General features: G+C 45.8%; 1 protein-coding gene across 2 annotated transcripts in view; it reads left to right on the plus strand.

The window, feature by feature from the left end:
* kcnc2 (potassium voltage-gated channel, Shaw-related subfamily, member 2) overlaps positions 1 to 25,157 on the plus strand; it is a 72,765-nt gene that overhangs the window by 3,964 nt on the left and 43,644 nt on the right. The window lies entirely within an intron of this gene.

A 25,157-nucleotide genomic window follows, 5' to 3' on the forward strand; every position in this document is an offset into this window, starting at 1 on the left:
AGGTATACCTACCACACCAGGAGTATAGAGAGCACCACACCAGGAGTATAGAGAGCACCACACCAGGAGTATAGAGAGCACCACACCAGGAGTATAGAGAGCACCACACCAGGAGTATAGAGAGCACCACACCAGGAGTATAGAGAGCACCACACCAGGAGTATAGAGAGCACCACACCAGGAGTATAGAGAGCACCACACCAGGAGTATAGAGAGCATCACACCAGGAGTATAGAGAGCACCACACCAAGAGTATAGAGAGCACCACACCAAGAGTATAGAGAGCACCACACCAGGAGTATAGAGAGCACCACACCAGGAGTATAGAGAGCATCACACCAGGAGTATAGAGAGCACCACACCAGGAGTATACAGAGCACCACACCAGGAGTATAGAGAGCACCACACAAGGCGATAAAACGTCTGGACCATTGATTCAGTCAATAATTCATTATTTTCCCAACTGTCTAATCTGAAGCTCTGTCTGCCAGCAATCTACATTTTTAAGGTAGTGGCAAGGAGGAAGGAATGGAGGCGTTGTCGCCTTCTTTCAGTCAGTCAATACCTAGCGAACTGTTAGTGGGAGGGGTTATGACGATGACCACGCACGCACTCTCTCTCTCTCTCTTCAGGAGTCAGAACGGAGTGACACAGAGAAGAAATTACAAACAAAGCCCCCACTCAGCCTTCAACTACAGTATTTCTGTAATTGCGTTCATAGAGTTCGCTCCCCTATGCTCCTCTGATGATGCTCATGGTAATCTCATGTCTCAGTGTGGTGGAGGAGGCTGCCTGACTGCTTCACTTTGATGCCTAAGCCCCTCTCTCATGTTATTCCTGTGCTCCTGGGCTTCACTTCTCCCCTGAGCGCTGCGAGGCTGAGATCTCTCACCTCCCCAGACTGCGTGTGCTAGAGAACCCACGGCTCCTAATCCTCCCTTGACAGGGTGTTAAAGTATAATAATGAAGACTTATTCCCATGTAAATTAGATGGCTGGTTGGCGTTGCTGCAACTCCAGCCACCACCGCCTTCCCCTCAGTCACTGTTATACCAGAGAACGACTGATGCCAGTGGGCATTATCTTAAATTAGTCCCACGGATCAGACAGTGAAAAGTGCACTTGTCTTTTCCTACCAGAACTGACTAGCACCAAGACAAGAGAGCATGTCTACAGCAAACACTTAACGGAGGGACCAAATCCCCACATCTCACATGCCTTTCAGCAATGACGGATGAAAGCAAGGACAGGTCCCAGAACACAGGCCCTGTCCCCTATCCTGGCTTTGTTTTCTGTCACATATAAATGCTAAAGTTTGAGAAGTTATCTCCAGTTGTTTTAATTAACACTGGTGTTGCCATTTGAGGTAGTCATATTATGAGTTCTCTCAACGCAATCTAGAGTCTTCCGTGCCCCTCAACTTTGACCTCTGCTGTGTCCCTCAACTTTGACCTCTTCCGTGCCCCTAAACTTTGACCTCCTCCTTGCCCCTCATCTTTGACCTTTGCTGTGCCCCTTAACTTTGACCTCTTCCGTGCCCCTCAACTTTGACCTCCTCCATACTCCTCAACTTTGACCTCTTCCGTGCCCCTAAACTTTGACGACCTCCTTGCCCCTCAACTTGGACCTCTGCTAAAACAGACAGGAAGACCACAACACCACAGTCAGGATCTCAGTCTGGGATTTGCTGTAGGGAGGATAATGTGTTTTGAACAATGCTGCTTCTGTTTACAGGGCAGTGTGTTGCATGGTTATGATGGTGATGGTGACAATGACAACAGTAGTTGGGGTGGTGATTATGATGATGATACGTGTGTATGGATATTACAAGCATTTCGCTACACCCACAATAATATCTGTATGTGACCAATAAAATTAGAATGTATATGCCTGCGTCCCAAATAGCAACCTATTCCCTGGCACCCTATTCCCACAGCATGTAGAGAACTTGGTGCCATTTAAGATGCACACCACGAGTTTGCACAGTATGTGAAGGTGCAAGAGCTACAGCTCCATATGACTCGAGTGTCTCCATTTCTGACATCATTCTACAGATGTGTTCTAGTGTCTAGTGTCTATTTGCCCAGTGTTCATTGAAACTCTCTCATGGAATAGGAGCTAGAACTGGCCTTAGAATGCCCAGAGAATTCTGGTAGTGCTAGGAACCGATTACTGATTGGAGGAAAACCCTTAGAATTAGCTCCTTCAAATCCACCCTGCTGACGTCACATAGCAGGCTTCCGAATGTCAATGTGCTCCTCCATCTGTGAATGCTTATGCTAGCTGATAACAACAGCAGTTGTGTGTGTGTGTGTCCTACAGATTAATGAATCCATACTGTTCTCCCCACGCTGAGCAGCCTCTCCCCTTAAGTTATGCCCAGTTGTGTTTGTGTGTTCTCCTGTGCTGCTAATCAGTTTGTTTGTCTATCCTTGTATCTCTGTAGTTGGCCGTGGCAGGATTGGGGTGGTAAAACAACTCATTACCATTATCATGTTGTTTGTGCTTGCATACAGTAACTCGAGGCGGAGGTCCCCCTACGCCCAGGTTCTGACTCTTTCCTACGCTTTCTTTCATTTCCCATGATCCCATCAGAGACTGACGCTTTGCTTCCCGCCACTTAAGAGGTTAAACCCACACCGTCTGGGTTGCCGCTACCGCCCGCCCGCCGCGCGCCTGGAGATGCTTCCGACCCCGGCCCAGGCTTGTGCTCGCTCAGCCTGTTGTCATGGCAACATGCTCGCTCTCTTCCTGTTTTCATTCAGAGCTGCCTGCTCCATGAAACCATTTGATGTCAGGAATCCGCTCAAATATGACCCCCCACCGCTCCATAACTGTTTATGTACTTGCATATTGGATGCAAAAAAGGTATTAAATGTTTTTGAGTGCCAATAGGGCCGTCATCTTTATGCGTGCGTTTTTAATATTGTCTCCTATAAGATAGTCTGAGCAGCTAGGTGGATGAAGGAGGTTTTGTTAGTCTGCTTCTTTCTGTGGTGAATTGTCCACTGCTACAGGTGTGTGAGAGAGAGCTTGCCTGTGTCAATGCTGGCACATAATATGCCCGTTGTGCCTTTCTATAGGCCTGTTCTGCCATTACAAGTACCTATAGGCTTATTCTGTCTAAGTTTAGGAGTGCAAGGTAACCCGGTGATGTGGTAAAAACTGACTGCTGTGCCCTTTGAGGGAATTCAACCTGATGTGTAAACAGAATGGACCTGACGCTGGAAGAGGAGGAAAGGCAAATGCCTGCCTGTGCGTGGGTGGCGTCGGCACGCCGCTGGGTATGTTTGTAGCCACTGCCAGTCACATTAATCTCTCCCGTCAATCATCCCACACTCCTCTCCTTTGGAGTGTAATAACTCACAATATTAGAGAGAGTGGAGAGCCACGTCGTTAAGGAGCTATTATTTTGGACTCGTCATCATCAAGTGCTCACAAGTGGACTTATTTTCCTACTGTTGTTTATGATAGTCAACCACATTATGGCAGGTGACTGATCCATGACAGGTGGCTGATCCATGACAGGTGACTGATGCATGACGTAGGACTGATCCATGGCAGGTGACTGATCCATGACAGGTGACTGATCCACGCCTGTAACCCACGCCTCAGAGAGTAGAGGGCGTCTGCCCTGTCATGTACTGAGCTTCACAAGGCTGCATCCATTTCTCTCTTTCTCCCTCCTTTCCTGCATGCGGCATCAACTCACGCCTTGGCCAAAAGCCATAAAGAAATATCACCAGCCTGAGACCTGAAGACTTGCATTAGCTCCCTGAGACTATATTTAGGCTTGAGCTCAGTGGGCAAAACAGCCCTTTGGTGAAAAAGAGACTCTCGGTTGGTCACAGGTGCTTATTCCAGAATATATGAATGTGAAGAACCACTTGTTAGCTTTCAGGTTCCAGCACCTCAAAACGTCTCTTATTAAAACCTCTGTCCATACTAGTGCCCTCTGACCAAAGATCTTACCAAAGCTGAAACGGCCTCAATTCATCAATGTGACATTACCACAAATGCCCGGCTTCAGACACAAACAAAGCAAGTATGAAGCAGGTGGCACTCTCTTGTGCACACGTGCAGATACAGTGTACGTAAAGGTACCTACGTGGGTGATGCTAACACAGGGCCACATTAGTTTTAATAGAAACGCCATTTGTCTGGGAGTTCTGCTACATTATTGATGTTCCTACTGTTCACCAAGATCAAGTGCCTCCTAAGGACAATGGGCATATTAAGCATGACATTTTCCAGCACCATCCCTCAACTCTTATGCTCACATATTAAAAACGTGATTAATAAAACTGATTCATTTTTTTCTCCAAATCAAACCCCCAATTGGCCGTCAGTGAATAGTAAAACTGTGGGGAAGTTGGAGTGTTTGAGCTCTGGTAATACTAATTGTGTCTCGCAGGACAGTATGTCATACTTAAGGTTAGCTTTTGTCTGTAAGGATTTAAAGGCCTTCTGGAGGTCTTTAGTCAATTGTCACACTTTTCACAGGGGCGCCCATGTCGTTTAAAACTCAGACTAATGAATCAGTGAAGTTGTCATATTTAGAGCAAGGGATATTCTGGGGACTGACTCCCCTCTCCTCCCTGCCTCGCCGTCAGATTCCTCGTGACCAGGGGTGGGCCATCTGCCTCGCCGTCAGATTCCTCGTGACCAGGGGTGGGCCATCTGCCATCTGCCCATCAGATTCCTCGTGACCAGGGGTGGGCCATCTGGGCCATCTGCCAGGGGTCGTCTGCCTCACCGTCAGATTCCTCGTGACCAGGGGTGGGCCATCTCTGCCAGATTCGTGACCAGGGGTCAGATTCCTCGTGACCAGGGGTGGGCCATCTGCCTCCGACCAAGGGTGGGCCAGATTCCTCGTGACCAGGGTGGGGTGGGCCATCTGCCATCTGCGCTGTCAGATTTCTCGTGACCATAGGGGTGGGCCATCTGCCTCAGATTCCCGTGACAGATCAGATTCCGCGTGACCAGGGGTGGGCCATCTGCCTCAGCCGTGACCAGATTGCCCGCGTGATGACCAGGGGTGGGCCATCTGCCTGTCAGATTCCTCGTGACCAGGGGTGGGCCATCTTCCAGATTCCTCGTGACCAGGGGTGGGCCATCTGCCTCGCCGTCAGATTCCTCGTGACCAGGGGTGGGGGTGGGCCATCTGCCTCTCTGTCAGATTCCTCGTGACCACCAGGGTGGGCCATCTGCCTCGCCGTCAGATTCCTCATGACCAGGGGTGGGCCATCTGCCTCGCTGTCAGATTCCTCGTGTGACATAGGGGTGGGGGGTGGGCCAGGGGTGGGCCATCTGCCTTGCCGTCGATTCCTCGTCAGATTCCTCGTGACATAGGGGTGGGGTGGGTCGTCTGCCTCGCCGTCAGATTCCTCGTGACCAGGGGTGGGCCGTCCGCTTCGCCATCAGATTCCTCGTGACATAGGGGTGGGTCGTCTGCCTCGCCGTCAGATTCCGCGTGACCAGGGGTGGGCCATCCGCTCGCCGTCAGAATCCGTGACCAGGGGTGGGCCAATCCTTGTGACCATGGGGTGGGCCATCTGCCTCGCCGTCAGATTCCTCATGACCAGGGGTGGGCCATCTGCCTCGCTGTCAGATTCCTCGTGACCAGGGGTGGGCCATCTGCCTCGCTGTCAGATTCCTCGTGACCAGGGGTGGGCCGTCTCCGCGCCGTCAGATTCCACGTGACCAGGGGTGGGATTCCACGTGACCAGTGACCAGGGGTGGGCCATCTGCCTCGTGCCGTCAGATTCCGCGTGACCAGGGGTGGGCCATCTGCCTCAGATTCCGCGTGACCAGCCATCTCCTCGTCAGATTCCGTGACCAGGGGTGGGCCATCTGCCTGTCAGATTCCGTGGGCCATCTGCCTTGCCAGATTCCTCGTGACCGTGAAGGGGTGGGCCATCTGCCTCAGCTGTCAGATTCCTTGTGACCAGGGTTGGGCCATCTGCCTCGCTGTCAGATTCCTTGTGACCAGCGGTGGGCCATCTGCCTCGCCGTCAGATTCCTCGTGATCAGGGGTGGGCCATCTGCCTTGCCGTCAGATTCCTCGTGACCAGGGGTGGGCCATCCGCCTCGCCGTTTGATAACCACGGGTTCGATTGAAGGAGCAAAAAGTCACAGAGTCCATTAATTTCTCTTCCTCCCCCTTCCAAATACAGGCCTCCAAACATTGAAGGAAGCCATTTCTTTTCCCCATCTTTGTCAAATGCTAATTGCACGCCTGGTTATCCTGGGAAATGAACTGTGCGACTTTCAACTTGCTGCACTGATCATTTCCATTGGTTCAAAGACGTGGCTTGAAAGACATGCCCATTATTTAATATAGCCAACCGGAGCTCGGTGGCCAATTAGACGAGACGTGGTTCAACTTTGGACGTACAGAAAACCAAAAGGCAGAGCGAGAGCTTGAAATGGATGATTGATCATAGCACAAAACGTTCAGCCCTTCTGCAGTGTGCCAGGGTAAATGGTGTCTCTGTGATAATGGGTTCGTTGAGGGCAGATACCTTACTGATACACACATTATGTGATCGGTGTAAGAACAGCAAAGCTGTTGTTAAAGTTGGACTTCAGTATGTGTTTGCCCATTATTTTTAAATAAGATCTGGGCCTGTATTCACATATCATCCTAGAGTACTGCTCTAGAATCAGGTCCCCCTTCTTATTCATTATGACTTAAAAGTCTAAACTGACCCTAGATTAGCTCTCTTATTCTTTAAGAATATGGGCCTAGGTTTATAAGAATTCAACAGGATCAGTGGGTGGGATACTGACAACCTCGCCTTCTATATTATATGTAATTGACTTGATATTGATTAATGTTGATATTGATTATACAAATATTGATTATACAATGCAATATTTATATTTGTTTAACTGCACCACTCAATCCATGCAATATATCATATCAGTGAGGTAGTTTCTTAAGTGAATTGGACCCAATTATGTACATCTACATATCTTAGTTACCTGTCAAGTGGGTGTCTTGAAGACAATTATAAATGGTGCTGTGTGAAAGCCCAGTCAGCTTGGGTATTGACTGAACATGTGCATCCCAAATGGTACCCTATTTACTATACATAGTGCACTATATATAGAATATGAACATAGTTTACTTTGTAGGGAATAGGGTGCATTTGAGACGGGCCCCATGTAGTAACATAAGCTTCTCTGGAGGTCGTCTCAGGGAAGAAGCAAGTCGCAGGGGTCAGAGGGTCAATGAGATGCCTCTGCCCTCTGGCAGAAATCAGAATGTCAATCTCTGCTCCGCTGTACGTCAGAGGAAGGATCAGGCACACACCATCAGAGATGGTGGAATTCTCAATGGAATTTCCTTGATTCCTCACGTCCTCGTGTCCCCCCTCCTCTCGCCTTCCTCAAAATGCATCGTAGGAGTAGATTAGGGGAAGTACCATGGAACCTCCTCCAATGCGTTTTGAGAAGGAGGCGAGGAGAGGACGCAAGGAATCAAGGGGGGAAAAATGATATTCTCACAGTGAAAAAATTGGAAGCTGTGTAACCAAAAACCCCAAAAAGTTGCAGCAATGAGACAAGATCGTAATCATGAAATTGGGGGGGAAAATAAAAGAAATAAAATAATAATCACAGTGCTGTATTAGTGAGGTTATGGCACCACTAAGGATGGTAAAGGGCAGATTCATAGGCTGTTCCTCTCTCAGGCACAGATCAACTGTATAATTGTGACAAGCCTTCCCCATCTGCTATATGTGACACTTTATTAAGGCTGAGATCTACTGTACTGCCATGGGGCATGGTGTCACTTTATTAAGGCTGAGATCTACTGTACTGCCATGGGGCTTGGTGTCACTTTATTAAGGCTGAGATCTACTGTACTGCCATGGGGCTTGGTGACACTTTATTAAGGCTGAGATCTACTGTACTGCCATGAGGCTTGGTGACACATTATTAAGGCTGAGATCTACTGTACTGCCATGGGGCTTGGTGTCACTTTATTAAGGCTGAGATCTACTGTACTGCCATGGAGCTTGGTGTCACTTTATTAAGGCTGAGATCTGACACCAACTGTTGAGAAGACCCTTCATGGTTGGCTAGTTTTCCCCTCTAGTAGTAACATTTATTTACATGATTCTTGAAAAGTACTGTCCTTTCCCTGTCAGTGTCAGATTTGGAAAAAGCCTGGATCAAGGCTTCTAATGTGCTTCCCAGTATCACACATCTCAATAGGACATGGCAGTATGGACCAGTAATTTTGACTCCCCAGGGGTTATGGAATCCAACCTGGAGAATACACAGTATAGACCAGTTATTTTGACTCCCCAGGGGTTATGGAATCCAACCTGGAGAATACACAGTATAGACCAGTTATTTTGACTCCCCAGGGGTTAGGGAATCCAACCTAGAGCATATACAGTATAGACCAGTTATTTTGACTACCCAGGGGTTAGGGAATCCAACCTGGAGAATACACAGTATAGACCAGTTATTTTGACTACCCAGGGGTTAGGGAATCCAACCTGGAGAATACACAGTATAGACCAGTTATTTTGACTCCCCAGGGGTTAGGGAATCCAACCTAGAGCATATACAGTATAGACCAGTTATTTTGACTACCCAGGGGTTAGGGAATCCAACCTGGAGAATACACAGTATAGACCAGTTATTTTGACTCCCCAGGGGTTATGGAATCCAACCTAGAGCATATACAGTATAGACCAGTTATTTTGACTACCCAGGGGTTAGGGAATCCAACCTAGGGCATATACAGTATAGACCAGTTATTTTGACTACCCAGGGGTTAGGGAATCCAACCTGGAGAATACACAGTATAGACCAGTTATTTTGACTACCCAGGGGTTAGGGAATCCAACCTGGTGAATACACAGTATAGACCAGTTATTTTGACTACCCAGGGGTTAGGTAATCCAACCTAGAGCATATACAGTATAGACCAGTTCTTTTGACTACCCGGGGGTTAGGGAATCTAACCTGGAGAATATACAGTATAACAGTAACAGCACTATCCCTGCCTGTCTCTTCTCCTCTATACGGCCCAGTGATCCAGGCCAGGTAGATACCCCCCCCTCGCTATTAAGAATCCTCCATTTGGCGCACACCTCTGGGGCCCCCACCCCTCCTCCTCGACCCCTCTTGACCCTGACAGGAAGAGTCCCGCTCGGGTGCGTTTTGTGTTTCACCGATCACAATCAGGAACTCCGGTACGGAGTCAGTCTGAGCCACAGGGTTTTGCAGGACAGAAGCCTTATCTGTGTCAGGGACGATATATCTATGTTCGCGCTGCCTGTGATGAGTAGCTTTGTTCCTCAAAGGCAGCCCCCATGTTCTTTAGACAGATGTGTGAACATCATACATTGAGGTTCTAGCCCGAGAGAGAACCGGCTCATTAGAGGAAGAGGACTGTGGCCCGCGGCCAAGTTTGGCATTTCATCATCCAAGGTGAAATCAAAGTTTGATATTTCTAACTTTTGTGTGGAAGTAGGACAGAGGACAGTTAGATAGATAGATAGATAGATAGATAGGTTTTTAATCGTTTTCTTACCTAGCGAGAATCGGTTTCTTACCTAGGGTGAATCAATCTATCGTTTTATTGCCTAGGGAGAATCAATCCACTGTTTTATTACCTAGGGAGAATCAATCCACTGTTTTATTACCTAGGGAGAATCAATCCACTGTTTTATTACCTAGGGAGAATCAATCCACTGTTTTATTACCTAGGGAGAATCAAACCACTGTTTTATTACCTAGGGAGAATCAAACCACCGTTTTATTACCTAGGGAGAATCAAACCACCGTTTTATTACCTAGGGAGAATCAAACCACCGTTTTATTACCTAGGGAGAATCAAACCACCGTTTTATTACCTAGGGAGAATCAAACCACTGTTTTATTACCTAGGGAGATTCAAACCACTGTTTTATTACCAAGGGAGAATCAAACCACTGTTTTATTACCCAGGGAGAATTTTGACTGGTTCCCCCACAGCAACATGGCATGAAAAGGAATACGAGTAAGGCGAAAGGAAAAGTTCTCCATATGGCCCACCAGAGTACTCGCTCCTACCGGTTAGCCTGGTCTTTTAGTGGACAGGTGGAGACAAATATGACCAGTAGTCCCGCGATACAGGCAACTCTTAGTGTAAAGCCTGTATAGACGTTCAGCTGGAGACAGCCTATCTCTGCCTTGTTGCATGGGCTTGGGAAGAGGTGAATCGTCAGTCTGCGGAGGCTCTCATGGAAGCTTGGGTAGCCTCGGGTTCTCTCGGCAACTGAGCCATTGGGGATTTCCAGGATACCTCGGAGGCGAGGTGGAATCGACTCTCTTCTCCTTCCTTCATTCCCGTAGTCGTCCATCGATCCGAATGGTCAAGGCGATGAGCGAGTCGAGATCCATCGGTAGTTCCCAGGCTGCAAACAGAGAGCACAGGAATAAATACACAGGGGATAATGGGGACGATGGGCGACACCTGGAGGGGGGTGGAGACAATCACAAAGACAGGTGAAACAGATCAGGGTGTGACAGAAGAGGCCATTGTATAGATTCAAGATGGGCTCTTTAGCATATCTATAAAAAAAATCCATATTGCAATAAATTGCGTGAATTAATACAATAATGATAAATATAATCATACATTTACAACATTAATGTCAACCACAGATCTTTTTAACTACCCTTTAAACTTCTTATGGGCAGGTGGCGTCCCACCTGGCCAACATCCAGTGAAATTGCAGATTGCGAAATTCAAACGACAGAATTATAAATATTTAACTTTCATAAAATCACAAGTGTAATACATCAAAATAAAGCTTAACTTCTTGTTAATCCAGCCGCTGTGTCAGATTTCAAAAAGGCTTTACGCCGAAAGCACACCATGCGATTATCTGAGGACAGCGCACCGCGTACAAAAGCATGAAAAACACATTTCAACCAGGCAGGTGCGCCACAAAAGTCAGAAATAGCGATATAATAAATGCCTTACATTTGATGATCTTCCTTTGTTGGCACTCCAAAAGGTCCCAGATACATCACAAATGGTCCTTTTTCTTTTCCAAACAAGTCAAAAAATGTTTATAATTAAACCTTAGGTACCCTAGTACGTAAATAAACAATACAATTTAATACTGAGAATCGTTATTGTCTTTACCTCAGAAAAATACCAAAGAACGTGCTCTATTTTACGCGCTTGGAAACACTACAGACAAAATGGGAGCCATTTTTCCAAAAACCAGCATGAAACTCTTTCTAAAGACTGTTGACATCTAGTGGAAGCCCTAGGAACTGCAATCTGGGAGGATTTCGCCTTATAAAAAAAGTGACAGCCATTGAAAACAGTGGTAGGCTGAATTGTTTTTTTGGGGGGGATGGTTTGTCCTCAGGGTTTGCCTGCCATATCAGTTCTGGTATACTCACATACATTATTTTAACAGTTTTAGAAACTTTAGAGTGTTTTCTATCAAAATATATCTAATTATATGCATATCCTAGCTTCTGGGCCTGAGCAACAGGCAGTTTACTTTGTGCATGCTATTCATCCGGACGTGAAAATACTGCCCCCTACCCAAGAGAGGTTAAACTACTGCTACCTGATTTGAATGTTGTAGCTATCAATTGTCCCATTAACAATCACCCACATTAGCACTCTAATTTAATTTAAAACTTCACATTTCTCTGGTATAGGCTACTTTTCGTAATGAGCTATATCAGCAAAACGACCATGATAAGTGGTCGTTATAGTCAGTGTCAATAATTTTCGGTTAATCGTCCCAGCTCTGATCACTGTTCACACGTGATTTTCTGGAGGGCTGATTTCCACGATCTTTCCCGGACCTCTTTTGGTCAGATTTGGAAAATATAATTCAATTTGGGGTGGACATCTATGATCTATGCACATCTATATAATCTCATGTTCTGGGTGGGTGTGGTGGCAGGATATTGAAGTCCTCAGCATCTGATTGAGTATGGTAAATAAATCCTAATAGATGGGGTTAAGCCATATGCTATGGGATCCGTAGAGGGTGAACTATTTTTGGCAATATCCTTTAAGGTCCGTCCTTTCATTATTCATTGGATATCTGTCCCCTGAGTGTGGCTTGCCTTTACTTGGATCCCTAAGTCTACAGTGCATTCGGAAAGTATTCAGACCACTTGACTTTTTCTACATTTTATTACGTTACAGCCTTATTCTTATTATTTTATCCTCATCAATCTGTACACAATACCCCATAATGGCAAAGCAAAAACAGGATTTTAGAAATCTTTGCAAGTGTATAAAAAAAAAAATTGGAGACATCACATTTACATTAGTATTCAGACCCTTTACTCAGTACTTTGTTGAAGCAACTTTGGCAGCGATTACAGCCTTGAGTCTTCTTGGGTATGACACTACAAGCTTGGCACACCTGTATTTGAGGAGTTTATTCCATCCCTTCTCTGCAGATCCTCTCAAGCGCTGTCAGGTTAGATGGGGAACGTCGCTGCACAGCTATTTTCAGGTCTCTCCGGAGATGTTCGATTGGGTTCAAGTCTGGGCTCTGGCTGGGCCACTCAAGGACATTCAGAGCCATTACTGTTGGAAGGTGAACCTTTGCCCCAGCCTGAGGTCCTGAGTGCTCTGGAGCAGGTTCTCATCAAGGATCTCTCTGTACTTTGCTCCGTTAATCTTTCCCTCGATCCCGACTAGTCTCCCAGTGCCTGCCTCTGAAAACCATCCCCATAGCGTGATGCTGCCACCACCATGCTTCACCGTAGGGATGGTGCCAGGTTTCCTCAAGATGTGACGATTGGCATTCTGGTGAAAGAGTTCAATCTTGGTTTCATCAGACCATAGAATCTTGTTTCTCATGGTCAGAGTCCTTTAGGTGCCTTTTGCCGAACTCCAAGCGAGCTGTCATGTCTGGTCACTCTACCATAAAGGCCTGATTGGTGGAGTGCTGCAGAGATGGTTGTCCTTCTGGAAGGTTCTTCTCCATAGAGGAACTCTATGAGTTCCATAGAGAAACTCTGGAACTCTGGAGCCCTCTCTGACCAAGGTTCTTCTCCCCCGATTGCTCAGTTTGGCTGGGCGGCCAGCTCTTGGAAGAGTCTTGGTGGTTCCAAACTCCTTCCATTTAAGAATGATGGAGGCCACTCTGTTCTTGGGGACCTTCAATGCTACAGAAATGTTTTGGTACCCTTCCCCAGATCTGTGCCTCGACCCAAGCCTGTTTCGGAGCTCTACAATTTCTTCCACCTCTTGGCTTGGTTTTTGCTCTGACATGCACTGTCAACTGTGGGACCTTATATAGACAGGTGTGTGCCTTTCCAAATCATGTCCAATCAATTGAATTTACCACAGGTGGACTCCAATCAAGATGTGGAACCGGCTCAAGGATGATCAATGGAAACAGGATGCACCTGAGCTCAATTTCAAGTCTCATAGCAAAGAGTCTGAATACATAGATATTTCAGGGAGTTTTTCTCCATAAAATGTCAAACATTTTTAAAAACCTGTTTTCACTTTGTCATAATGGGGTATTGTATGTAGATTGATGTGAAAAAAAATATTGAATACATTTTAGAATAAGGCTGTAAAGTTTGAAAAAAGGAAGGGGTCTGAATCCTTCCCGAATGCACTGTAAGTGGGAGTAGAATCAGGCTTTGTCCCAGATGGACCCTATGGGTCTGTCACGCCTGGCCATAGAGAGGCTTTTATTCTCTAGGCCAGGGTTAGGCCAGGGTGTGACTAGGGTGGGCATTCTATGTTCATTTTCTATGTTTTGGATTTCTGTGTTTGGCCGGGTGTGGTTCTCAATCAGAGGCAGCTGTCTATCGTTGTCTCTGATTGAGAACCATACTTAGGTAGCCTTTTTCCACCAGAGTATTATGGGTTGTTGCTTTGTTTTTGTGTCTGCACTAGACAGAACTGTTTCGGTTGTTCTCTTTATTGTTTTTGCTATACAGTGTTCAATTTCGAATTTAAAAAATGAACACGTACCACGCTGCACCTTGGTCCTCACCTTCTTCCACCAACATCCATTACAGGGTCCTGGCCAAAAGTAGTACACTATATAGGGAATAGTGCACCATTTGGGAGGCAGGCTGTGTTGTGTCGGCAAGACTAAATACACGTTGTTCTCTAATTCTCAACAAAACTTTTCAGATGGACTACATTTTCATTCATTGGATGGTTCTCTCATCGATCGGGTTCCCACCTATATACATCTGGGCATTTGAATTGATAAAGATTTGATGTTTAAAAAACATATTGATGAATTTGTTAAAAAGCTAAGATTTAAAGTGGGCTTCTTTTTTAGAAATAGATATTGCCTCTCTCTAAATAGCAGGAAGCAGATTGTACAGTCAACTTTCCTGACAGTTCTTGACTATGGTGACATCACCTAAACCTTTGGATGCCGTCTACAATGGCGCCTTTCGTTTTATCACAGGTAACAGTTTCAATACTCACCACTGTACCCTCATCAAAAGGTTGGCTGGTCCTCATTAAAGTCCCATAAGTTGGCTGGTCCTCATTACAGTCCCGTAAGTTGGCTGGTCCTCATTAAAGTCCCGTAAGTTGGCTGGTCCTCATTAAAGTCACGTAAGTTGGCTGGTCCTCATTACAGTCCCGTAAGTTGGCTGGTCCTCATTAAAGTCCCAGTTGGCTGGTCCTCATTACAGTCCCGTAAGTTGGCTGGTCCTCATTAAAGTCCCGTAAGTTGGCTGGTCCTCATTACAGTCCCGTAAATTGGCTGGTCCTCATTACAGTCCCGTAAGTTGGCTGGTCCTCATTACAGTCTGACTTTGTTATTAAAGTATAAAACATGAGATGCCAAACCCATTCACAGGGTTGGTCAACTCTTGAGGTTCCTCGGGTCACCACAGAACTAGATATATCTGTATTTTTTTTTTATTTTGGGGGGAATCACTTACAAAATTCATTACATTTGGATTGCCTGGTGCCACTAGGGCAGTTTAAAACCCTGATGATAAACGTGTTCACCGAGGTGTGCAATTGTTTTGATTGATTGACTTTAATAACTTGTTTATGATGCCTGGGATGTTTGTGATGTTCTAATGTAATGTACCTCTTATTGTATCTTGTACTTTTATATTTTCTTTTACGTCCTCAGGGCACCATTGAAAATGAGACTCTGGTGTCGATTGGGCTCCCCTTAATAATATAAAAGAGTGAATAACATGGGGAGAAATAGATAAATGTGTCAACAGGAAGAAAGAGGTGTTTACGGGAACAGCCACGCAGACATGCAGGAGCCTACATGGACCTGGGGAGGAGGTCACTAATAATCCTCTCCCTTTAATACAGTTCAGGAGAACTTTTAGGAAATGTACAACTTGTAGTGTATTTGAGGTTTAAAAAGGCTTCTGAAGTCTGTAATTTCCACTTTGAAATTCCAGACTTGATTTTCCCTTATGAGAAATGTATTAACCCCTTCAAAAATGTCCATTAATTATAATCCACATAATAATTCACATGACCTGTTAATGGAAGGATTGTTTTCCTCCTTTAGCAAACTCTCAAACTGGGGTCTTGAGGCACTAACACAGTGCCATAAATATTTATTGGCAAGCTCAAGGGCCCCTTAGGCATTAGAGCGTGCCACCTTTAAATTACAAGCTCCATTCATTCAACCTACTGATACCATTGTCGGCCCATAACACTTTATATTGACTTTATATTACAATCAGAAGACAGAGAAACAGGAGGTGGCTGGGTGATTGACAGGTTAGGGTCATCAGCGGGTCATCTAAGTTGCTGAAGGGAGGAGAGACAGTTGTTTTGGCTCAGAAAGAGACATGGGTCAAATGAAGAGGCACTTTGGAGAGCAACAATAATGGCCGCCGCATTGTAAATGGGCCTTACACAAAGTGTTGTAAACTGTCAGGACGGTCGGTGGCAGATCTTTTGAGCCAGCCCCCTGGCGTCCACTACCACTGAGTACGGTCACTGCTCTGAGTTTAGCACTGAGTGACCTTTTTGCTCTTCCCGCCCCTCTGAATAGGTTCCCAGGGGGCAATGTTTTTGTGAAGCGCTATTGAGCGAAGTCGGAACGATAAAGTAGCATTCAGAAAATCCAAGCAGCAGGGGAAATCTCTGGGCTTGAGAGAGGTTCTCTCCCTCGGTGGGCCCAAGAGCTGCATTTTTCTCCCACTGCACTGGGACTCAATCCATAACAAATGATTTGCTTGATCATTTTGAGAGATTTCTGAGAGAAATGTAATTCAAATGTTTTTCTGTGTGAAGCCAGCACACACGCACTTTAATTGAGGATGCTTTTTGACCTTTGGACTTTGACTGAAAAGCAGGGGTAAAAAAACTCAGACGCCTACCTCATGTCCTGTTATTTTGCAAGACAGCTGACCACACAGGTATAAAGCTTGTCCTCGCAAAAATACACATCCCCTTCAATAGTCTTTGGTGTAGGAGGGGAGGGGACTGGAGAAGAAGAACAATTTGTTCATTTACAGACATGCAGAGTAGAAAACTGACAAATAATACATGATTGATTGATCGTACAGTTTAAAAAGTACAAAGGAATCCCAAAGGATAACACATGAAACTGTTAAATGTGGTTATTTCCAATGTGGTGAAGCTTAACAACAGCACAGCTCATTGTTCTGTACCACCATCTTCCTTAAAGCAACAATCATGGACCTGGAGAAATGGAACCACTCTCAAATGCATAGACAGAGCTATGGATGCAAGGACTGACATATCAAAATTATAGTTGTAACCATGTTTTGAGGCTATATAGTGTTTGTTGAAATGTACTATTATGTAAAGAAGAATTTGTTCTTAACTGACTTGCCTAGTAAAACAAGGTTAAATAAAATAAAATAAAAAAGACTGTTTACAAACATTGAAATACAACATTCTTATATTTTGGCTTCTGTTTAACACTGTTAAACTCGAGACATTTAGAAGTTATATTCTTCAACAATTGATGCCTACATATCATTCATTTATGAGCTCCAAAAATGGATGTAGCAACTGCTGACTGCCCCTTTAAGCGTTCCTTTTCTTGACACATTCTGACCTGGGACCAGCACCATGGCTCCTCTCCCTGTAGTAGAATGACTAGAAAGCATCTGGATGAAGCATTATTCCCGACAGATAACACGCTAATTCATTTGATGCACTTCCACAGGAGTTGAGGTGAATGAGGAAACCAGATAGATGGTTCCAGAGCAGTACTGTCAGGCGCTGTGGGCTAGGGCCATTTTACCAGCCTGATTCCAATGTTGCTCGAGCCGTGAGAGATTGACCCTCTCGGCCACGCCTGACATTAGCGAAGTGCACCGTTTCCATTCATTCCAAGCCTTGTTGGACAGAATATATTCTACAGCGTGTGAGAGGATTTATCTAACCAGATGCGTGCCAGCTACTAATGCTTATTGGCATATGCTGTTCCTTAAGGCTACATCCCAAATGGCATAGGGCTCTGGTCAAAAGTAGAGCACTACACAGGGAATAGGGTGCCATTTTGGATGCATTCACTGGCGCCCCTCAGAGTAATTATAAAAAGGAAGTGTTTTTAAATAGACAAGCGGCTGAACCACAGGGCTTTTTGATCCTCTACCTCCCTCTTGTAGGTGAGCCATGATGATACGCTATCCTTTAACCCTGGCAACCTGTTTTGGCGGCTGGGAGTGAGACAGGATGGCTGGGAAATGTATGATAAGGAATTTAAAGTTCATTTAAGACGTCCACAGTACACCCCCACAAATATGTCAGAGCGCAATGAAATAAACGCTTCGAGAAGGGCACCATTTATAATGATATTTACCATAGTGTCTCTTGTACTAACTCATCACTGGTGGAAGCCTATTTCAGCCATGTTGGACTTTAGTGTAATGTCTCCAGTTTACCCTGTTCCCCCGGTAACCCGGTCTTTGGTTGCTGTGGTGATCCATCAGATCAGACCGCCCCTGTCAGAGGTAGCTCCTTTTTTTGGATCCTTCTTCAGGAACTGGGCAAACTCTCTCTCTCTCTCTCTCTGAGGAGATGAAACTTTTGAGCTTTCTCTAGGGAAAGTCCGTTGGAAGTCCTGCTGTAGTAAGCTGAACATGTCAGTCAGACTTTAGTTGAAGGACACAAAAGGATATTTTTCCCTTCGGCCACCCAGAAATATACGCTTGACTACTGTAGTCAGCTAGCCTCTGCTGAAAGGAAAAGAGAGCCTCCGAGGCAACTTCCACTATTGGAAGTTAACAAGGCGACACTCCATCTTAACCCCTCCTCCACATTTACTGGATTGGTTGAACAGTGCAGAAGAGAACCTCCCCCGACAGGTTTTTTCTTCTTGTCAAGACCAGTATGTAGGGCATCTAGTTTCAGGCATTTCTTATACGCCTGCTACGTTAGGTTAGTAGTGGACAAACAGCACTGAAGACATCACAGGCTTCAAATGTAATCTGTCACACAGATAGAATTTCAAAGACCGCTGTCTATTTATCCTCACTACTTTTTCCATGGCTGTCTTTCTGCAATTAATTTATATCTGATTTGAAGCAATACTGTGTTTCCTCTCAAAATAGCATTGCTTTACATGACCAGTTTATGGAGTAAAAAAAACATGGTAACACTTTGCCTTAATCTGTCCCCATTACTGTAGCAGCGTTGTATTAACATGTAGTTACATAGTAACCACTTAGTAACTACAAGTGTTACCAAATACATTCTGCTACATGTTCTCCTTGTGTCTGACAGCTGTACTGTCCTACTAACGACAGTATCAGGTATAAACGTTGTTCTGTGTCTGACAGCTGTACTGTCCTACTAACGACAGTATCAGGTATAAACGTTGTTCTGTGTCTGACAGCTGTACTGTCCTACTAACGACAGTATCAGGTATAAACGTTGTTCTGTGTCTGACAGCTGTACTGTCCTACTAACGACAGTATCAGGTATAAACGTTGTTCTGTTTCTGACAGCTGTACTGTCCTACTAACGACAGTATCAGGTATAAACGTTGTTCTGTGTCTGACAGCTGTACTGTCCTACTAACGACAGTATCAGGTATAAACGTTGTTCTGTTTCTGACAGCTGTACTGTCCTACTAACGACAGTATCAGGTATAAACGTTGTTCTGTGTCTGACAGCTGTACTGTCCTACTAACGACAGTATCAGGTATAAACGTTGTTCTGTTTCTGACAGCTATACGTTGTTCCTACTGACAGCTGTACAGTATCAGGTATAAACGTTGTTCTGTGTCTGACAGCTGTACTGTCCTACTAACGACAGTATCAGGTATAAACGTTGTTCTGTGTCTGACAGCTGTACTGTCCTACTAACGACAGTATCAGGTATAAACGTTGTTCTGTGTTGTTCTGTTTCTGACAGCTGTACTGTCCTACTAACGACAGTATCAGGTATAAACGTTGTTCTGTGTCTGACAGCTGTACTGTCCTACTAACGACAGTATCAGGTATAAACGTTGTTCTGTGTCTGACAGCTGTACTGTCCTACTAACGACAGTATCAGGTATAAACGTTGTTCTGTTTCTGACAGCTGTACTGTCCTACTAACGACAGTATCAGGTATAAACGTTGTTCTGTGTCTAGCTACATTCACAACACTCTCAGCATGTAAATATACCCTTTTCACTCCAACACCTTCGTATCCCCTCCCTCCTCAGACAATTGTGCTATTCTCCATTCACAGCCAAACACACTGCCTGAACCGTGAATTTCTCTTTTATACCTGCGTCCCAAATAGCACCCTATGCCCTATATAGTGCACTACTTTTGTCTGGGGACCATAGGGTACTATATAAGGAATAGGTTTCCATTTGGGACGCAGTCTAGAAGTCCCTTTAGCACAGTGCTGGAGTGACTCTTGTTAGAGGGTCTCTCACTGAGCTCTAGGTCCACTCCATTTGAGTTTCTATCAACACCAATGAGACATTCGACAGGGAAGTGGAGGGCCCCCCATCTGTATCCATGTCTATTACACAGCTCGTCTGCGTAATAGCTCGTCTGGCACCCTATTCATATATACAGTGCACTAGCTTTGACCAGGGGCCCATAGGGTGCACAATATAGTAGAATAGGGTGCCATTCAGGATGCAGAACTTGTCCTCCCTCTTCTCCTGGCACTCCAGAACACATCACTATAGCAGCTCCTCCTCGCGCTGTCTAGCGACTATCTTGCTATCTCACAGTCTTGTGTCCTCCTGCCCGCTTCTCATTAGTGATTTGTAATGAGAGTGTGTGTTGCTCTCAGAGCCACTGACTCCAGTTAGCTTTTGCTTCGCCTCCCATGGATCTCTCAACCCCTCAATGTAGCATCCAGCTAATTGGATCGTGTAGATGTCAAACCGCTATTGCACTTTCTAAGCGCATTGTTTGAGGTGTCGTGTGCTTTTTGTAATATGTAAATGTTTTTACTATTATCAATGTTCAATGAGGGTGGGATTTCTCAGTCAAATTGCTAAGTCTTCTTTCCCTTTTAGTAAACAGACCATTGTTATGTTACTGACTGGACAGTTTTAGAGTGAGTGATATACCACAGGATATCTGTGGCACTGGAGAAGCCCTGCACTGACACCATCTGTGCCATGCTCGGCCTAGCCAAGCGAGCGAAAGATCACATGAGCCACCAACGTCACTCCCCACTCCTTAACTACAGGAGCTAGCCAGACAGAGAGACAGACAGTGAGTGAGACAGACAGATGGACAGAGAGAGAGGGACAGACAGCCAGCCAGCCAGAGAGGCAGACAGATAGACAGCCAGAGGCAGACATACAGACATAACATTACAGCATCACACCTCAGACCCCCGAGAGTCCTGAGAGAGAAAAAAGAAAAGAAATACATTTGCGATCAGCTCATAGTAAATGTTAAGAGACGATATCACTAGCCATCAGGAAAAAGCCTCGTTGTCTCCACAGCTCTGGTCTAATCGCTCACGGCAGATCTGAGGCTCCCTCGGCTGAACATGTCAGAGTCGCTGCCTTGATCTGCTCCACGATGCATCGTTTGTTCGTTGACTGTCGACATGCCGCTGCCCTGATGTCTGTCCAGAACCCTGGCGAGGCAGGCTGAGTGGATCTAATGGATCTGCTGAGAGACAGCGGGGAAATAAGTATGACGTGGTTAGTCCATAGCACGCAAAGAAGCGGAGCAATAACGTATGCCATTTTGTACCTTACAGTAGGGGTTCCCAAGCTTTTCCCCCCAGGGACCCCTATTTCACATATCTCACAGTTGATGCATTTCATGCCACCTCTCAAATCAAGTAAGGCCCAACGACCCTCCCGGTAAACTGTGAGGGGTTGGGAACCACTGCTGTTGAGAGACTGAGTCCACTATCTCCCCCTTGTTGCATAATGCACCTCAGTCATTCATTTGGTATCTTAACAGTGACCACATGTCTGAGGTGGTTCAACAAAATAGCACCTCTGCATTTACAGATCCTCTGTCTAGAAACCACGCTGTACAACTACCACCATCTCATTATGGTATACCTGATATCACTACACTCTATCAAGAATGGAATATACCTGACCCATGCTGTCTAACCGGTTCCATAAGCACCACAGTATCCCTGGTAATCCTCTCTTTACCACAAGGTTCAACTACATTTTGTTTTCTGGATGCATTCCAATATCACTGTACTGTTGTTGATGGAATAACCCTGACCTATGTACTGTAAACCTCTGAGCCCACGGCTGAGGAGGTATAATATGTGGTGGGCCTCTTTATGGACCCTGACGTATAAAACCACTCGGGAGAAACCAGTGACTTTGACAACCCTGGGCGTTGTTGCCACGTGTGTGTGAGGGGGTGGTGATGGTGGTGTGGCGGACAGGGGTGAAAGGTGGCGTCTCCTGCCCAGCAACGGTAGTGGTATTCTGGGACATCCCTGCCATGGCCCTCAGGGTCTCACTTCCACACGCCCAGGATGCAATGTCTTTGGACTGTGGGTTCCAACCCACCCTAACGCCCATCGACAGCCAGCGTGGGCTGTCACACAGAGGCCAATGTTGCACCCTAAATGGCACCCTATATAGTGCACTACTTCATAGGGATCTGGTCAAAAGTAGTGCACTATGTAGGGAATAGGGTGTCCTTTGGGACTCAACTCAAATGTAGCGTCAGTGGACATTGGCCAGCTCATAAAGAGGATTCAGGTGTTACAGGAGTATATATAAAGGGGTTTGCATACACAGGTTCGCTTGAAAATTGAGAAAAAAATATCAATATTACTGTTTGTCCCTCTTTAGATGCCATAGCCAGTACACTTCCTCAAAATAGTCCAAATTAATCAAAGATGGCTCAAGAAATCTCTAATTAATTTAGACGTTTTTGCCAAGGTCTTAGTCGAGCAATTTTACATCTAACTGCAAACACTTAATTGAAAAATCCCTACTGTTGACCAATCACAGACTTAGGGGCATAGACTTTGGCTACGGAACTTCGACGAGATTCAAGAAAAAAAATGGTGTGCTCGACCACCCGAAAAAATCCCTGTCGAACGCTGCCGAACACCAAATTGAACACACGTCATAACACGTGTCATAATATATAGTGCATTCGGAAAGTATTCAAACTCCTTGACTTTTTCCACAGTTTATTACGTTACAACCTTATTCTAAAATGTATTAAATGATCTCTCTCTGTCACTCTCTCTGTCTGTCTCTCTGTGAAGGTGGCATGTGTTTTCTCTTCTTCAGAAACTCAGATTGGTTAGGATATTCTTGGCCATAACTTAGAGAGACTAAATGAAAGAGAGAGAGAGACAAACTGAGCTATTTCCTTCCCTGGCAGTCTCTGATGTGCATGTTTGACAAGAATCCTCTGAGAAGTTTTGGCTTATAAGGTCAAAAATCCAGCAACTCAGTATTTATAGCCATGCCCTATCTAGAGTTAACGACAAGAACGGACAAATCCAAGGACTGGATTCTTTCCGAGAAGTCCAGAATTCCTTTTGTAAGTCATCATGGGTAAAACAACTCTATGAGCAGATTCTTTCAGATGCGGTTTCGCAGTGTGACTGTGAATACATCCCCCTCATCCCCAATTCCTCTTCCCCCTTAATTCTCTCAATTTCCTCATCCCCCCATTCCTCACCCCTTCCCCCAACCTACATATTATCCAAGCCTGTAGCTGGGACTGTGGCTGTATACTGTTCCTCCTGCCTACATATTATCCAAGCCTGTAGCTGGGACTGTGGCCGTATACTGTCCTCCTGCCTACATATTATCCAAGCCTGTAGCTGGGACTGTGGCCGTATACTGTTCCTCCTGCCTACATATTATCCAAGCCTGTAGCTGGGACTGTGGCCGTATACTGTTCCTCCTGCCTACATATTATCCAAGCCTGTAGCTGGGACTGTGGCCGTATACTGTTCCTCCTGCCTACATATTATCCAAGCCTGTAGCTGGGACTGTGGCCGTATACTGTCCTCCTGCCTACATATTATCCAAGCCTGTAGCTGGGACTGTGGCTGTATACTGTTCCTCCTGCCTACATATTATCCAAGCCTGTAGCTGGGACTGTGGCTGTATACTATCCTCCTGCCTACATATTATCCAAGCCTGTAGCTGGGATTGTGGCCGTATACTGTTCCTCCTGTCTACATATTATCCAAGCCTGTAGCTGGGACTGTGGCCGTATACTGTCCTCCTGCCTACATATTATCCAAGCCTGTAGCTGGGACTGTGGCCATATACTGTTCCTCCTGTCTACATATTATCCAAGCCTGTAGCTGGGACTGTGGCCGTATACTGTTCCTCCTGTCTACATATTATCCAAGCCTGTAGCTGGGACTGTGGCTGTATACTGTTCCTCCTGCCTACATATTGTCCAAGCCTGTAGCTGGGACTGTGGCTGTATACTGTTCCTCCTGCCTACATATTATCCAAGCCTGTAGCTGGGATTGTGGCTGTATACTATCCTCCTGCCTACATATTATCCAAGCCTGTAGCTGGGACTGTGGCTGTATACTGTTCCTCCTGCCTACATATTATCCAAGCCTGTAGCTGGGACTGTGGCTGTATACTATCCTCCTGCCTACATATTATCCAAGCCTGTAGCTGGGATTGTGGCCGTATACTGTTCCTCCTGTCTACATATTATCCAAGCCTGTAGCTGGGACTGTGGCCGTATACTGTCCTCCTGCCTACATATTATCCAAGCCTGTAGCTGGGACTGTGGCCGTATACTGTTCCTCCTGTCTACATATTATCCAAGCCTGTAGCTGGGACTGTGGCCGTATACTGTTCCTCCTGTCTACATATTATCCAAGCCTGTAGCTGGGACTGTGGCTTTATACTGTTCCTCCAGCCTACATATTATCCAAGCCTGTAGCTGGGACTGTGGCTGTATACTGTTCCTCCAGCCTACATATTATCCAAGCCTGTAGCTGGGACTGTGGCCGTATACTGTCCTCCTGTCTACATATTATCCAAGCCTGTAGCTGGGACTGTGGCCGTATACTGTTCCTCCTGCCTACATATTATCCAAGCCTGTAGCTGGGACTGTGGCTGTATACTGTCCTCCTGCCTACATATTATCCAAGCCTGTAGCTGGGACTGTGGCCGTATACTGTTCCTCCTGCCTACATATTATCCAAGCCTGTAGCTGGGACTGTGGCCGTATACTGTTCCTCCTGCCTACATATTGTCCAAGCCTGTAGCTGGGACTGTGGCCGTATACTGTTCCTCCTGTCTACATATTATCCAAGCCTGTAGCTGGTGACTGTGGGTTGTATACTGTTCCTCCTGCCTACATATTGTCCAAGCCTGTAGCTGGGACTGTGGCCGTATACTGTTCCTCCTGTCTACATATTATCCAAGCCTGCAGCTGGGACTGTGGCTGTATACTGTTCCTCCTGCCTACATATTATCCAAGCCTGTAGCTGGGACTGTGGCCGTATACTGTTCCTCCTGTCTACATATTATCCAAGCCTGTAGCTGGGACTGTGGCTGTATACTGTTCCTCCTGCCTACATATTATCCAAGCCTGTAGCTGGGACTGTGGCTGTATACTGTTCCTCCTGTCTACATATTATCCAAGCCTGTAGCTGGGACTGTGGCCGTATACTGTTCCTCCTGCCTACATATTATCCAAGCCTGTAGCTGGGACTGTGGCCGTATACTGTTCCTCCTGTCCACATAGTGTCATCAGGGAGGTTTCAACCT

Source organism: Oncorhynchus tshawytscha, unplaced genomic scaffold (genome assembly GCF_018296145.1).
Source record: "Oncorhynchus tshawytscha isolate Ot180627B unplaced genomic scaffold, Otsh_v2.0 Un_scaffold_10343_pilon_pilon, whole genome shotgun sequence".
NCBI classification, from domain to species: domain Eukaryota; kingdom Metazoa; phylum Chordata; class Actinopteri; order Salmoniformes; family Salmonidae; genus Oncorhynchus; species Oncorhynchus tshawytscha.